This window comes from Salvelinus fontinalis, chromosome 24 (genome assembly GCF_029448725.1).
Source record: "Salvelinus fontinalis isolate EN_2023a chromosome 24, ASM2944872v1, whole genome shotgun sequence".
NCBI classification, from domain to species: Eukaryota; Metazoa; Chordata; class Actinopteri; order Salmoniformes; family Salmonidae; genus Salvelinus; species Salvelinus fontinalis.
The window spans coordinates 2,927,373-2,944,216 of record NC_074688.1 but is presented as its reverse complement, the minus strand read 5'-3'; the positions used below and the strand labels follow the sequence as shown (position 1 = coordinate 2,944,216).

Here is a 16,844-nt window from a genome sequence, read left to right as displayed (position 1 = left end):
CAAACTGGCCACCAGACGCAACCATTTTTCTATGTAGTTTGGCTTCGTGGAGTTTGCAATTTAAACCAAAGCATTAAGCATCCGCTCAGCAACGCAGATGCTCGCGAGCAGTGTGGTTAAATTGACTTATTAATATATACTGGTTAAATTATTTTGCAATGCTATCACAACCAACGTTGCCGGTTTGGGGTCCGTGTAGGATATCATGTAAACCAAAAGGCATGTAAACTATGATTTCTGTATGCTCTTATAGTTGCTCTTCCAGGTGAAGTACAGTTGGACTATGTGTGCCCATGCTCCCTTATCAGAGCTCCTTAGCCTGTTGTATTAATTCCTCGTTATTTTTGTCAATGTAGAAACTGTCAACCATACATGCAGCATTTTATTACATGGAACCCTCCTAGTCAGAATATGAAGTGTAGTGTACATTTAATTTCAAGTTACTATATCCAAGAGTGAGATTAAAATCTCTCTTGGGGTCCAAGATATATGGAGTACAAAACCTGCCGTAATTAGAAATAAAAACATAAATAAATGCGCACATAAATAGATAGATACATGAATAAATAAATGCACATGTAAATATGTACATAAAAAAATGCACACAAATAACTTTATTTCATTTTATAATAATCTTTTCTTCATTTATTTATTTCTGTATTCTTCCTCCAATATGATAAACGAGGGCGTGTCAAGCAAACGTATGTAGGTGGTGTCTAACACAAAAGTGGTTGATCAATGCAGCAGTGCGTTGCTCGATTGCATGTGCCGATGGTGCGTTCAGTGCGACATAAGTGTTCAAGTGTTTCACATTAGCACCTCCCAAACAATAACGTATCAATATCATATATGTCCCTTTTTTATTCAACATTGGAAATTGGAGATAAAATAGATTACATGCTGCTGTGCGGCACACGCATCACAAAAACACAAAAATATAAAATAGAACATTACAATAAGGCACCGGACTACAGCTGTATAGTTTTGAACCTTAAAGAAGGAGTCGACCGGGATTGGTGAGAAGAATGTCGAGTTGGCCAGAAAAGCATGGTAAGCTAACGTTACTGAGTGAGTGTCACACTAGCTAGCTTGGCTACATCTGATGAAGTTGAGTTGGCGAGCTAGCTGGCTGCATTTTACAGACAGATTCTGTTTTACACAGAATCTGTCAGATTTAAAGCAAGTAGGATCGTGATGTGTGTCAGAAGCAATGCATGTTAACTAGCTAAGTCAGTTAGAGCACATCAGCTAGCTAATCATTTTGTTGTCATGATGGAATAAATCACATATGTAAAGCTAGCCAAATATGGATTAGCCAAATAGTGTAATGTGCTGTTCGCTTTAGCAGTTGTTAGTGAGATAAGACGTGGTGCAATAATATAAATAATAGCTTAGCTATAAATTCACATTCATGCCATGTAATTTGTTGTAGCCGATATCACAAAATGGCATGCAAACTTTTAATCAACACTTTTTGTCATTCACAGACATGAATGTGAAGTAGGCAAACTGATACAAGAATCCTAAATACAGGTACTATTTTATTTTGTTATAAATACAGGCACCTTTTAATTTGGTTAACCTCTGCAGGTTTGTCATCTTATTTCTTGGAGCCTGGTGGAGATAGACGCAACCATGCTACAAGGCTAGACATTTCTCTGCATCCAGGTTGAGGCCTGCTTCCGACAGGAACATGGAGCGCTCTGTGTCACTAAGTCATGATATTATTGTTTTCCTTTACATTGCATGATACTATATGAAGAGCTAATACTCCACTCATAACCCCTATGTACCACCGGTCTACTCCTTAGTAACTCTCTGTCAGAGAGACTGTGATTAGAGGGTGTAGGCAGGAGGCTCTGGGCCAGTGGCAGGTCAGGGGTGAGGGCTCTCTCTCTTTCTAGCACACTCGCTACCTCTATTCGTCTCTCTCCAGGTGCTACAGACACCGAATGTTCCAAGGACCTCCAGAGCAGTCTGACCAACTACCTGCGATCTCTCTAGAGAACAGAGAAGTAAGGTACACCCATAATAGTATACTTGATGCACTATATCAGTGGTTCCCAAACTTTTTATAGTCCCGTACCCCTTCAAACATTCAACCTCCAGCTGCATACCCCCTCTAGCACCAGCGTCAGTACACTCTCAAATGTTGCTTTTTTGCCATCATTGTAAGCCTGCCACACACACACTATACGATACACTTATTAAACATAAGAATGAGTGTGAATTTGTGTCACAACGCGCCTCGTGGGAAGTGACAAAGTGCTCTTATAGGACCAGGGCACAAATAATAATATAATAATAATCAATAATTTTGCTCTTTATTTAGCCATCTTACATATAAAACCTTATTTGTTCATCAAAAATTGTGAATAACTCACCACGGGTTAATGACAAGGGTGTGCTTGAATGGCTGCACATAACTCTGCAATGTTGGGTTGTATTGGAGAGAGTCTCTGTCTTAAATCATTTTCCACACACAGTCTGTGCCTGTATTCAGTTTTCATGCTAGTGAGGGCCGAGAATCCACTCTCACATAGGTACGTGGTTGCAAAGGGCATCAGTGTCATAACAACGCGATTTGCCAAGGCAAGAAACTCAGCGCAGCCCTATCCAGAAATCTGGCAGTGGCTTCTGATTAAATAAAATTTTCACAGAACCGCTTGTTGCAATTTCGATGAGGCTCTCTTGTTCAGATATCGGTAAGTGGACTGGAGGCAGGGCATGAAAGGGATAACGCATCCAGTTGTTTGTGTCATCCGTCTCGGGAAAGTACCTGCGTAATTGCGCACCCAGCTCACTCAGGTGCTTCGCTATATCACATTTGACATTGTCCGTAAGCTTGAGTTCATTTGCACACAAAAAAATCATACAATGATGGAAAGACCTGTGTGTTGTCAGAAAAGAGCTCCAACTTCTTAATCATAGCCTCAATTGTGTCCCGCATCATTGAATATAGTTGTGGAGAGTCCCTGTAATCCTAGATTCAGATCATTCAGGCGAGAAAAAGCATCACCCAGATAGGCCAGTCGTGTGAGAAACTCGTCATCATGCAAGCGGTCAGACAAGTGAAAATGATGGTCAGTAAAGAAAACTTTAAGCTTCTCTCTCAATTCAAAAAAACATGTTTATACTTTGCCCCTTGATAACCAGTGCACTTCTGTATGGTCGCTGACCATATCATTGCACCATGCAGAAAATACCCGAGAGTTCATGGGCCTTGCTTTAACAAAGTTAACAACTTTCACTGTAGTGTCCAAAACGTCTTTAAAGCTGTCAGGCATTCCTTTGAAAGCAAGAGCCTCTCGGTGGATGCCCACACGTTGCCACTCCACTATGTCTCCCTGTCATGGCTTTTGTACCATCAGTACAGATACCAACACATCTGGACCACCAAAGTCCATTTGATGTCACAAGCTGTCCAGTACTTTAAAAATATCCTCTCATGTTGTCCTGGTTTCCAGTGGTTTCCAGAAGAGGATGTCTTCCTTAATAATTAACCCACCATAAACGTAATGGACATATACCAGGTGCTGTGCCAGGCCCGCCACGTCTGTTGACTCATCCAGCTGTAACGCATAGAATTCACTGGCTTGTATGCGAAGCAGTAATTGTTTCAAAACATCTGCCATGTCACTGATGCAGTGTTGTTGGATGGCATTGTCTGTATAGTTTGTTTTGGCCTTTTCCCCCAGCATTGTCTCAGCCACATCCGCGGCAGCAGGATGAGTTAAGTCCTCCACAATAGTATGGGGCTTGCCTGTCCTAGGCACTCTTTAGGTCACCATATAAGATGCTTCTAGACCCATCTTATTAATTTTAAGCAATTGTTACACAGGCACTTAACTGAACAATGTAAAGATCTCCTCAATTTAAGGTAAGGTTTTGCCCTTATATGATCTAAATTGATATTGTTTTATGATGATACATCTATCTTTTCATATTTGTGCAAATCTTTCTAAAAGAGAAAATGGACACCATTCAATCTCTGTCACACCCTGATCTGTTTCACCTGTCTTTGTGATTGTCTCTATCCCCCTCCAGATGTTGCCCATCTTCCCCATCCATTATCCCCTGTGTATTTATACCTGTGTTCTCTGTTTTTGTCTTGTTTGTGAACAAGCGTTTTTGTTCTCAGCTCCTGCTTTTTCCAGTCTTTCCTTTTTCGCGCCCTCCTAGTTTTGACCCTTGCCTGTCCTGACTCTGAGCCCGCCTGTCTGCTCACTCTGCCTGCCCCTGACCCTGCCTGCCGTCCATTCCCTTGGCCCCACCTCTGGTTTAATGACCCCTGCCTGCCTTGACCTGTCTATTGCCTGGCCCTGTTGGAATATTAAACCATTGTCTATTCGACGTGTCTGCATCTGGGTCTTACCTTGATTTCTGATAGATTTGAATCAACAAAGAGGTAAGAATATGTATGCTATAAGAATATGTTAAAGGCTACTTGTATTGGGTGCAGATGACTGAACTGCTCACTTTTGTGTCTGTGTCATTTACATTACATTTAAGTCATTTAGCAGACGCTCTTATCCAGAGCGACTTACAAGTACATACATTCATACTTTTTTGTACTGGCCCCCCGTGGGAATCGAACCCACAACCCTGGCGTTGCAAGCGCCATGCTCTACCAACTGAGCTACACGGGACCGTGTCTGCAGGTATACTGACGAGGAGGCATACAAAGGTATGCTATGCAGATCACATGTACCATCCTCCTCCCGTACCTCTTCAAAGATAATCCCATAGGCCTCTACATTATGAACAAGGTATGTGTATGAAAACCATTATCAAAACAGTTTTTTTCATTCACGTTTACCATAAAAACAAAGGTAGGAATACTGTCGTTGTCACGTTCCTGACCTGTTTCTGTTAGTTTTGTATGTGTTAGTTGGTCAGGACGTGAGTTTGGGTGGGCAGTCTATGTTTTCTGTTTCTATGTTTGTTTAAGGGTTGCCTGGTATGGCTCTCAATTAGAGGCAGGTGTTTGGCGTTTCCTCTAATTGAGAGTCATATTAAGGTAGGTGTTTTCACACTATTTGTTGTGGGTGGTTGTCTCCTGTGTCTGTGTCTATGTATGTTGCGCCACACGGGACTGTTTTCGGTTTGTTTGGTTTTTTCGGTTTATGTAGTCTGTTCCTGTTTCATGCGTTCTTCGTTATATGTAAGTTCTTATGTTCAGGTGCGTCTACGTCGTTTGTTGTTTTGTAGTTTGTTAAAGTGTTTTCGTGTTTTTTCGTCTTTACTTTAATAAATATTATGTCTTCATACCTCGCTGCACATTGGTCTTCCGATCCCTCTCTCCTCGTCCGAGGAGGAGGAAGAGCTAGAGCACCGTTACAGTCGTGTGCATGTTTTTTGTTAAATACCTGTATAATTAAAATATTTTGGTTTCACAGACTTCACCCTCCCTACACCGCTGAATATAAAAGGAAGCCTTTTTGATCACGGTGCACTGCAAAATCATTCTGGCTACGGATACGGAGTACATCAACACATTAGCATCAACATGCCAGAGGATATACCCATTGGACTTGGAGCTCTAGATTTTTTTATTCTGTTTTGCCACTGAAATCATAATAAACACTGACAACTAAAATATTGTGTTATTGTTATTATAAATAATAGGTAGTTAAAATGTTTACCTCAAAAGGTTATTCAAACGGTTCCTAAGAATTTATAGGGGTTCTGTTTCAATTTGAAGAACCTCTAAAGGCTACTCCAGGAACCTTTTCTTTTTAGAGTGCAGTATGCTGCAAATACTGCATCCAAAAAAAACTGCAGTTATTGCACTTTTACTACAGTTTCAAAACGGCATATTTTTTGTAATGATTGAAGTGCAAAGACACCCACATCAAACCACAACTCCAAGACAACTCTCATTTGCCAGTCATGGCCACTAGCATTACTTAATGAGCATTGATGGAAAAACGATGACCAATCAAGAAGCGCAGTCACCCTTTAAGGCTAGGGCTGAAATCAAGGTTTTATTGTTAACCTACAAAGCATTGCATGAACTTGCTTCTACTTATCACTCTGATTTGGTCCTGCCGTATTTACCTACACGTACTCTACGGTCACAAGATGCGGGCCTCCTTGTTGTTCCTAGAATTTCTAAGTAAACAGCTGGAGGCAGGGCTTTCTCCTATAGAGCAGATTTTTCTGGAAAGGTTTACCGATCCATGTGAGAGATGCTGACTCGGTCTCATCCTACACATTTTGCCATTATTTGCAGTTGAAGTCGGAGGTTTGCTTACACTTAGGTTGGAGTCATTAAAACTAGTTTTTCAACCACTCCACAAACTTCTTGTTAACAAACTATAGTTTTGGCAATTTGGTTAAAAACTAGTCTACTTTGTGCATGACACAAGCTATTTTTCCAACAATTGTTTACAGACAGATTATTTCACTTATAATTCACTGTATCACAATTCCAGTGGGTCAGAAGTTTACATACACTAAGTTGACTGTGCCTTTAAACAGCTTGGAAAATTCCAGAAAATGATGTCATGGCTTTAGAACCTTCTGATAAGCTAATTGACATCATTTGAGTCAATCGGAGGTGTACCTGTGGATGTATTTCAAGGCCACCTTCAAACTCAGTGTCTCTTTGCCTGACATCATGGGAAAAACAAAAGAAATCAGCCAAGACCTCAGAAAAAAAATTGTAGACCTCCACAAGTCTGGTTCATCCTTGGGGGCAATTTCCAAACGCCTGAAGGTACCACGTTCATCTGTACAAACAATAGTACACAAGTATAAACACCATGGGACCACACAGCCATCATACCGCTCAGGAAGGAGACGCGTTCTGTCTCCTAGAGATGAACGTGCTTTGGTGCGAAAGGAGGAAAAAGGGGGATGCTTGCAAGCTGAAGAACACCATCCCAACCGTGAAGCACGGGGGTGGCAGCATCATGTTGTGGGTGTGCTTCGCTGCAGGAGGGACTGGTGCACTTCACAAAATAGATGGGCAGGAAAATTATATGGATATATTGAAGCAACATCTCAAGACATTAGTCAGGAAGTTAAAGCGTGGTCGCAAATGGGTCTTCCAAATGGACATGACCCCAAGCATACTTCCAAAGTTGTGGCAAAATGGCTTAAGGACCACAAAGTCTAGGTTTTGGAGTGGCCACAAAGCCCTGACCTCAATCCTATAGAAAATTTGTGGGCAGAACTGAAAAAGCGTGTGTGTGCAAGGAGGCCAACTAACCTGACTCAGTTGCACCAGCTCTGTCAGGAGGAATGGGCCAAAATTCACCCAACCTATTGTGGGAATCTTATGGATGACTACCCAAAACGTTTGACCCAAGTAAAACAATTTAAAGGCAATGCTACCAAAATCTAATTGAGTGTATGTACAGTGGGCTCCAAAATTACTGGCACCCCTGACTGGCAATGCACAAACAATACTTAAAAATATATAAACAATATAATTATAGAGAAACTCAAAATACCAACATGTGAGAAATACTGTACTTTATTCATGTTTCAATGGAACCAACCAAAATCATTCAATTATTTAATACAAAATAAATGTAACCAAAATCAAGGTTTCATAATTATTGGCACTCCTCATTTAGTACTTAGTGCAACCACCTCTGGCATGGCTAACAGCATGGAGTCTATTCCTGTAATGTTTGACAAGGATAACTTCTCTAGGATAGGGGGCAGCATTTTCACTTTTGGATAAATAGCATGCCCAATTTCAACTTCCTTCTACTCATCCCCAGAATATAAGATATGCATATTATTTGTAGATTTGGATAGAAAACACTCTGAAGTTTGTAAAACTGTTTGAATCATGCCTGTGAGTATAACAGAACATATGTAGCAGGCAAAACCACGAGGACTAACCATTCAGATCTTTTTTCTTTGAGGTCACTGTCTGTTCAATGAGCTTTCATTGGGATACTAGATTTCTAAGGGACTTGTTTGCAGTTCCTACCGCTTCCACTGGATGTCACCAGTCTTTGGAAATTGGTTGAGGTTATTCCTTTGTGCAATGAAGAAGTACGGCCATCTTGAATTAGTGTAACGTTATGTGTACTGTTTGAGAGTTGCGCAAGACTAGAAAAGTAGCGTTAGTTTGTTGTCCTCCTGTATTGAAAACAGATAGACCCGTCTTCAATTTGATCGATTATTAACGTTTAACCTGTTTGGCGTGCAAGCCCGACGTCGGTACATTTATGACAACAGCCAGCTCAAAGTGCAGGGCGCGAAATTCAAAAGATATTTTTTTAAATATTTAACTTTCACACATTAACAAGTCCAATACAGCATATGAAAGGTACACATCTTGTGAATCCAGCCAACATGTCCGATTTTTAAAATGTTTTACAGGGAAGACAAAATATGTAAATCTATTAGCTAACCACGTTAGCAAAAGACACCACTTTTTTTACTATAACAGTTTATTACTCCATCAGTAGCTATCACAAATTCGACCAAATAAAGATATAAATAGCCACTAACCAAGAAACAACTTCATCAGATGACAGTCTGATAACATATTTATTGTATAGCATATGTTTTGTTCGAAAAATTTGCATATTTCAGGTATAAATCATAGTTTACATTTCAGCTACAATCAGAAATTGCACCGAAAGCAGCCATAATATTTACAGACACCAACGTTAAATACCTAATTACTCATCATAAAACATTTCTGAAAAATACATAGTGTACAGCAATTGAAAGACAGGCATCTTGTGATTTCAGACAATATTTCCGATTTATTAAATGTTTTACAGCGAAAACAAAATGTAGCGTTATATTAGCGTAGCCACAATAGCCAGAAACACTTGGGCGCCGACGACCAGTTCACATGCACGACAGATATTAGAAATAGCATCATAAAATGTTTCTTACTTTTGGTGATCTTCCGTCAGAATGTTGGACAAGGTGTCCTTTGTCCAGAACAGTCGTTGTTTGGATCTGGAACGGCAAATTTCCCTCTTCATTTAGCATGGGCACTTGCCAAGTGGCACGGATCTCTCCAAGTCAACAAAGTCAGAGAACGGAACACGGCAAAACTCCCGAAAAATTTTCAATAATCTGATTAAACTATATTGAAAAAACATACTTTACAATGATATGGTCACATGTATCAAATAAAATCAGAACCAGAGATAGTAGTCGTCAATAACGGCAGCTAAACAGAAGGCAATCCCACTGTCCAACTGGCGCTGCCAAGAGTAACGGAAATGAGGGACACGTCATACAAAGAGCTTGTATTCCAATTCAGAACAAGATGAACACAAAATTTCTTCTCTCACAGCCTCTTGACAACCAGGGGAAGGTCTATGAAGTGTACGTAGACTCTTACGTTTTATGCCCATGTATAGGCAGGAAGTTGAACAGAGCATCGATTTCAGACATTCCACTTCCTGGTCAGGAAATGTGCTGCAGAAGGAGTTCTGTTTCACCCAGAGAAATAATTCAAACGGTTTTAGAAACTAGAGAGTGTTTTCTATCCAATAGTAATAATAATATGCATATTGTACGAGCAAGAATTGAGGACGAGGCCGTTTGAAATGGGCATCTTTTATCTGGCTACTCAATACTGCCCCTTGCAGCCATAAGAAGTTAAAAATACCTAAAGTTGTATTGCAAAAGTAGTTTGAAATGTTTTGGCAAAGTTTACACGTAACTTTTGATATATTTTGTAGTGACGTTGCGCAAATTGGAAGCAGTTTTTTTCTGGATCAAACGCTCCAAATAAATGGACATTTTGGATATATACGGACAGAATTAATTGAACAGAAGGACCATTTGTAATGTTTATGGGACATATTGGAGTGCCAACAAAAGAAGCTCGTCAAAGGTAAGGCATGATTTATATTTTACTTCTGCGTTTTGTGTTGCGCCTGCAGGGTTGAAATATGCTACGCTCTCTTTGTTTACTGTTGTGCTATCATCAGATAATAGCATCTTATGCTTTCGCCAAAAAGCCTTTTTGAAATCTGACATGTTGGCTGGATTCACAACGAGTGTAGCTTTAATTTGGTATCTTACATGTGTGATTTAATGAAAGTTTGATTTTTATATCATTTTATTTGAATTTGGCGCTCCGCATTTTCCCTGGCTTTTGGCCAAGTAGGATGCAATCGTCCCACCTATCCCAGAGAGGTTTTAAGGAATACTTTTGTAGGGATTTTGGACCATTCCTCTATGCAGATCCTTTCAAGATCCTTCACATTCTTGGGTTCGCGCTTATCAACAGCCCTCTTCCACTCAGCCCACAGGTTTTCGATTGGATTGAGGTCCGGCGACTGAGATGGCCATGGCAGAACATTGATTTTGTTGTCACAGAACAATTTCTGTGTGGATCTTGAGGTATGTTTCGGGGCATTGTCTTGTTGGAAAGTCCACCTACGGCCAAGTCCCAGCCTTCTGGCAGAGGCAACCAGATTGTCAGCCAAAATTGCCTGATACTTGGTAGAATTCATTATGCCATCAATCTTAACCAGTGCCCCTGGACCTCTGGAATTAAAACAGCCCCAGACATCACTGACCCCACTCCATATTTCACCGTGGGTATGAGGTGCCTCTCCTTGTATGCATCTCAGTTTCGACGCCAAACATGCTGATGCTGTATCTGACCAAAACGTTCAATTTTGGTCTCATCTGACCAGAGCACCTTCTTCCAGTCATAATTTAAATGACGTTTGGCAAACTCCAAGCGCCTGCGTCTGTGTCTTGGGGTCAGAAAGGGCTTTCTTCTGGCAACCCTTCAAAAGAGCCTGTGGATGTGGAGGTCCGTGGGGCGACACACAATTGGCATAGCGTCGTCCGGGTTAGGGAGGGTTTGGCCGGTAGGGATATCCTTGTCTCAGTATGTAAAATGAAATGTAAAAAAAAATGTAATAAAAATGTATGCACTCTACTGTAAGTCGCTCTGGATAAGAGCGTCTGCTAAATGACTAAAATGTAAATGTAAATGTATGAGGTGGCGTCTGATGGTGCTTTTTGAAACTTGGTGTCCCCAAGACACCACCAAGGCCTGCAATTCTTTCACAGTGATTCTTTGGGATTTTGTTGCTTCTCTCACCATCCTCCTCCCTATCCTGGGGGGCAAAATTAATTTGCGTCCTCTACCCTTGAGGTTTTCAACTGTTCCATATCTTTTGAATTTTCTAATAATTGCCCTGACAGTGCTCAGTGGTATATTCAATCGTTTGTGGACCTTCTTGTAGCCATTACCAGATTTATGAAGGTCTATGACCATCTGTCTCTTTTGAACTGCTAGTTCTTTTGTTTTCTTCATGGTGTTGGATGACAAAGGGATATTGCATGTGTGTTACCTCATTTTTATACCCTAGTGAAACAGGAAGTGATGTAATGGCTCACTATAGTTCCTTAAGACTTAGATACACTTAAATAAGTGGAATTTAATTTGTGGTTTAATTTTGGTAGATGTTATTTACAATAATCTTCAAGGGTGCCATTAATTGTGAAACCTTGATTTGGAGGACATTGATTTTTAATTAAATCAATATATTATTTTGGTTGTTTCCATTGAAACATTAATAAAGTACAGTATTTCTCACATGTTGGTATTTTGAGTTTATCTATATAATTATATTGTTTATATTTGTTTAAGCATTGTTTGTGCATTGCCAGTCAGAGGTGCCAGTAATTTTGGAGCCCACTGTAAACTTCTGACCCACTGGGAATGTGATGAAATAAATAAATCATTCTCTCTACTATTATTCTGACATTTCACAGTCTTAAAATAAAGTGGTGATCCTAACTGACCTAAAACAGGGAATTGTTACTCGGATTAAATGTCATGAATTGTGAAAAACTGAGTTTAAATGTATTTGGCTAAGGTGTATGTAAACTTCTGACTTCAACTGTTTGACAGACTGACCAGGTGAATCCAGGTGAAAGCTATGATTCCTTATTGATGTCACCTGTTAAATCTGCATCAATCAGTGTAGATGAAGGTGAGGTTAAGAAGGATGTTTAAGCCTTGAGACAATTGAGAAATGGTTTGTGTATATGTGCAATTCGGAGGTTGAATGGGCAAGATAAAAGATTGAAGTTCCTTCTGTAAAACAACATTGGAGGCAGCTTATGGAGAGAAATTATCATTGAATTGTCTGGCAACAGCTATAGTTGACATTCCTGCAGTCAGCATGCCAATTTGCCACTCCCTCAACTTGAGACATCTGTGGTATTTATTGCCCCCAGCACAAGGTGCACCTGTGTAATGATTAAGCTGTTTAATCAGCTTCTTGATATAGCACATCTGTCAGGTGGATGGATTATCTTGGCAAATGAGAAATGCTCACTAACAAGGATGTCAACAAATTTGTGCACAACATTTGAGAAATAAGCTTTTTGTGCATATTTTTTGGGGAGCTTTATTTATCTAGGCAATACAGTTAAGAACAAATTTTTATTTTCAATGATGGCCTAGGAACAGTGGGTTAACTGCCTTATTCAGGGGCAGAACAACAGATTTTTACATTGTCAGCTCAGGGATTCGATCTTGCAACCTTTCAGTTACAAGTCCAACGCTCTAACCACTAGGCCACCTGCCGCCCCATATACATGTGGAACACTTCTGGGATTTTTTGTTTCAGCTCATGAAACATTAAATGTTGCGTTTTATATTTTTGTTCAGTGTACTTTAAATGCCCATTTATCAGCAGGAAAGTGATGCTCATGAGCTCCTAGTATCTGTAATAGGGTGGCAGGTAGCCTAGCGGTTAGCCTGTTGGGCCAGTAAGTAGCAATTTAAGTTCAACAAAGGCTTTCTGTAAAGCAAAAAAAGTGCCTGGTCAACGGAAGTGGCAACAAAATACACAAGTATCGTCCACATACAATTGGCTGTTAGAATTTCTTATAGACAAAGCAATATTGTTTATATAGATAGTAAAAAGTACAGGGCCCAAGATTTACTCTTGGAGGACACCTTTAGTAATATCAAGGAAACCTTGATATTGAACCTTGAACCTTAACGCCATCAGAAGAAACATATTGTGTCCGGTCTTTCAAGTAGTGTTCAAACCAAATGCAGGCTGCCTGACCCCGGCCAATTTCAGACAGTATACACATGAATAATGAATGCTCAAAGGTGTCAAAAGCCTTCGACAGGTCTATAATGCTGCCTTTTTTTCAATGCAATTTACAATGTCATTTAACACCAAAGAAGCAGCAGATTTGGTGCTTTGACCTGGCCTGAAACCAGACTGATAGACACTTTGAAGCTGACAAGATCTAAGCTGAGTGTTGTTTAAAGAGTCAAAGATGTTCGCTAGGCAAGACAGTTTAGAGAACGGACGATAATTATTCATATCAGAGGGGTCACCACATTTGTGGAGAGGGAGCACATGGGCAGGCTTCCATATCCTAGGGCTAGCACCCGAGATAAATGTCTGGTTAAAAATGTGTCAATAATTCCACAATTACAAGAAAATAAAGGTGCAGCAAGAAAGGATCACGCAAGTCAACCCCAGTGGATTTTTTTCCCCCATCAATTACAGATTCACTAACTCACTTCTTGCAAATAAAAGGCCTGCAGAGATAAAATGTTGATTCATCTGTTTGGAATCCCTAATACATGTAATAGGACAGTGATCAATGAGATCATTAGAAAAGACACCACTGGACAAGTCCTTGTGGGAGCTGTTTGTCAGAAATAGGTCAATAAGTGAGCAGTTTGCTGGATTTTTTTTGAACGTTAACCCATGTGGGTTTTGAAATCAGTTGAGTCAGGTTAAAGTCAAGACAAATATTCTTGAAATGGTCTGAGGCCGGGGTAAACCAATCTAAGTGAAGAAATCCACCAAGACGACTAATTCAGTTGACAGAAAAGGTTTGAAATACTAGAAATAGTGTGGATCTTCTCCAGCAGTTCACGGAGAGCCTCCACAGTGTCTTCGTTAATCTTTTCACTCACACTCCCCTTAACCCTCTCAATCTCCCTCTACACCTCTCCTCCAGCCCTTTTGCTCCAATGAATATGTGAAGGTTGAGGTGTGGGTGCTGATTTGAGAAATCCCAGGTTAGGTACTGGGAAGCAAAAAAAGTACCATTATCCTATGAACAATACCAAAGCTCTATTCTGTTCGGTCCAGTTTAGTTTAGTCTGGACCAATGGTTATAATAAATGGTTCTTCAGAACATGTTTATTTTTGTCCACTTGTCATTAGCTTGTGATATCATGACATGGACCTTGTCCCCTGTTGTTCTATAAGAAGTCCTCGTCACAAGTGCGGTAAATTCCTGTATCGGTGTTGGTACAGAGAAAGAATGTTGTTTCCATGTATTTACGTGTTCTGTTCTCTACTCCCCAGGGCTCTTGACCTCAGCGAAGCTCTAAGGCCACTTAAGTGAGGCTGCAGACATGTTGTCTCCTGTATAACAGGGTGTATCCTCCTACTGATGTGAACTCTGGTTAGCTTCAATTAATAAGGAGATAGCATGGAGCATATCTAATGCTGCCTTCACAGCTCTACACTCCTGCCTCGTCCTCTGGAGACGAAGGAGACCTTTAAACGACCAACGGCTCTCTTGGAAGAGGCAGATACTATCTTTAATCTTACCTGACTGATGCGTGAATGGAGACAAGCCATAGATACAGTATACATAAATAAGTGATTTTTAAGATCGAATAAATAGTACTTTATTAGTCCAGCTCTTATGAGATGGACATTCTTCTTCTGCTCTGCGCCCCACAACACGTACATAATGGGATGAAATGTATTGTCTGTTATGAATATGTTTGAGTTCAACACCAACACATTCTTTCGTCTGAGGATATTCCAACATTTTGGCTACAGAAGGCACACAGTTGGAAAATAGCTTCAAAACATGTGTAAACATAAAGCGGCCATTTGAGAAACAGTCCTAATGAAACATCCATACCAGGTGTATGAAAACCCAGATTTTTAGCTGTACGCTCTTAGATACATTACACGAAGAGGTTTGTGGGCCAAACTTTGTGTTCGTTTTCCATTTCAAAACTTGATAGAGACTGATTTCCTTAATGTAACAGAACCTATGAAAGCTTGGGATGCCTATGTGGTGGACTTTTTCCAAACTATACTTAAAAGACAAGCCTCTGTCTTGATAAGGTACCAACAAGCTGAAATGCCTCAGAGGCTAAACACACTGGGCACACACTGGTTGAATCAATGTTGTTTCCATATCATTTCAACTAAATTCTGTTGAACTCATGTGAAATAGGTGTTGAATTAAAGTCTGTGCCCTCCAGTAAGGCTATAACATTCTGATGATGTCACATATTGCAGTAAAATGATTTGTATCTTCTCTAATAGCAAGGTAACAGTCTTGAAGGAAGCACTTTGCTTTCCTGAGTTGTAAATACACTTACAGGGGTAGGCATTTCTACCCGAAAAGAGATGCCGGCTTTCATTTGATACATTTTCTGAAAACGATTGATTAGGCGTAAAATTAGATGTGTTACGACAAAAGCTTTCACTCACACTGGCCCTCTCCAGGTAAGATTGCCCACCTCTAGTTAAGTGTGACATTTTCACAGATCTTCCTATACAATAGGAAATAGACTATTTGTTATGACACAGATGTAAATATGTATGTAAACTGTTGCGCCTATGATCCTTTTTACCCTCCTAGAAGATAAGCGCATTCCGTAAAGCGCAATAGAAGTAATAAGGTGCAATGTAATTGTTGCTCCGGTACCCCAGGCACATGTTTGTCATGTTCCAGAATTGATGTTTCATAAATCATCTGTGTTACCCACTAGTTTATAAACTCAGTCTGTCAGCTCGCAATCTGTCGCTCCGGCCCACCGTCGCACAGCTTTTCATTAGACAGGGTGGCAAAAGTATGTCAAGGAGGAACCAGCAGCGGTGCTGTCATTACCCAGACCATGAACGTACATCTGGCAGTCGTGTTGCTTTTGGAGAAATATTGCCCGTTGTCTTGTTAAATGGAGGGCATCTGTTGGCGACACCGGAGCGTTGCTCACAGAAACGGAAATTAAACTAAGATGTATTTCCTTTGCCTCCACAGACTTTCCTTTTCTGTCCCGTTTATTGAGTCACTGTGTAATATATATGTTAATTTATTTAATTCATCCCTTCAGGGTAATTTCTCCTCCCTGTGCATGTTTAGGTATTATAGAGCTGTGTGTATGCTTGGCAGAATTCGTTTTTTGGGAGGAGGGATTTTAGGCTACTGTAGTGCTTCTCAGTGTTGCATGTAATTACAGGTAATGTGGCAGTGATGTGTAAAAAAGAAAAAAGTACCAATTTCAGCAGCATGGCTTGGCCTGATTATGCAGTGATGTTTTACTCACTCAACAGACGCTGCTGAGTTGGATATCACTACAAACAAAAAAGCTAGCTAACGAGCTGTAGCCTGTCTCCCTGGAGAAACCAAATTATTTTCCGGTGATATCAGCACGGAGATGACGCAGACTCATTTTTTCTATTTTTGGGGGGGAAATCATGTATTTTTCTATTCCAAGGCGTCACATGGAAGTCTCTGTGTGTAAAGCAGTACCTTGGAGATTTGTTGAGTAACTTTTCAAAGGTATGTTTTGAGTCGCGTCTCAGTGGGGAATGCAAAGTGATTTATGGAGCTGCAACTCCATGCTTTAGTAATACATCATGAACTTGGAAAACATAAGAAAAACACTCCCTCAAAAGTAATGGACATCAAAATGCTTTTGGATATGTACGTTACTCAACCCCTGTAGAAAATAAATCACATCACCACCTCCCCTATCTCTTTATCTACAGTGCCATCAGTAAAGATTCATATCCCTTGACTTATTCCACATTTGGTTGTGTTACAGCCTGAATTCAAAATAGATTAAATAGATTATTTTTCTCACCCAT

General features: G+C 40.2%; 1 long non-coding RNA gene across 1 annotated transcript; it reads left to right on the top strand.

The window, feature by feature from the left end:
• The first annotated feature begins 722 nt into the window (after nucleotides 1-722).
• On the top strand, nucleotides 723-16,000 carry LOC129821762 (uncharacterized). Its single transcript, XR_008754404.1, has 4 exons — nucleotides 723-1,050; nucleotides 1,488-1,533; nucleotides 1,937-10,762; nucleotides 10,955-16,000. It is a non-coding gene; the product is annotated as an uncharacterized LOC129821762 (long non-coding RNA).
• The last annotated feature ends 844 nt before the right edge of the window (nucleotides 16,001-16,844 follow it).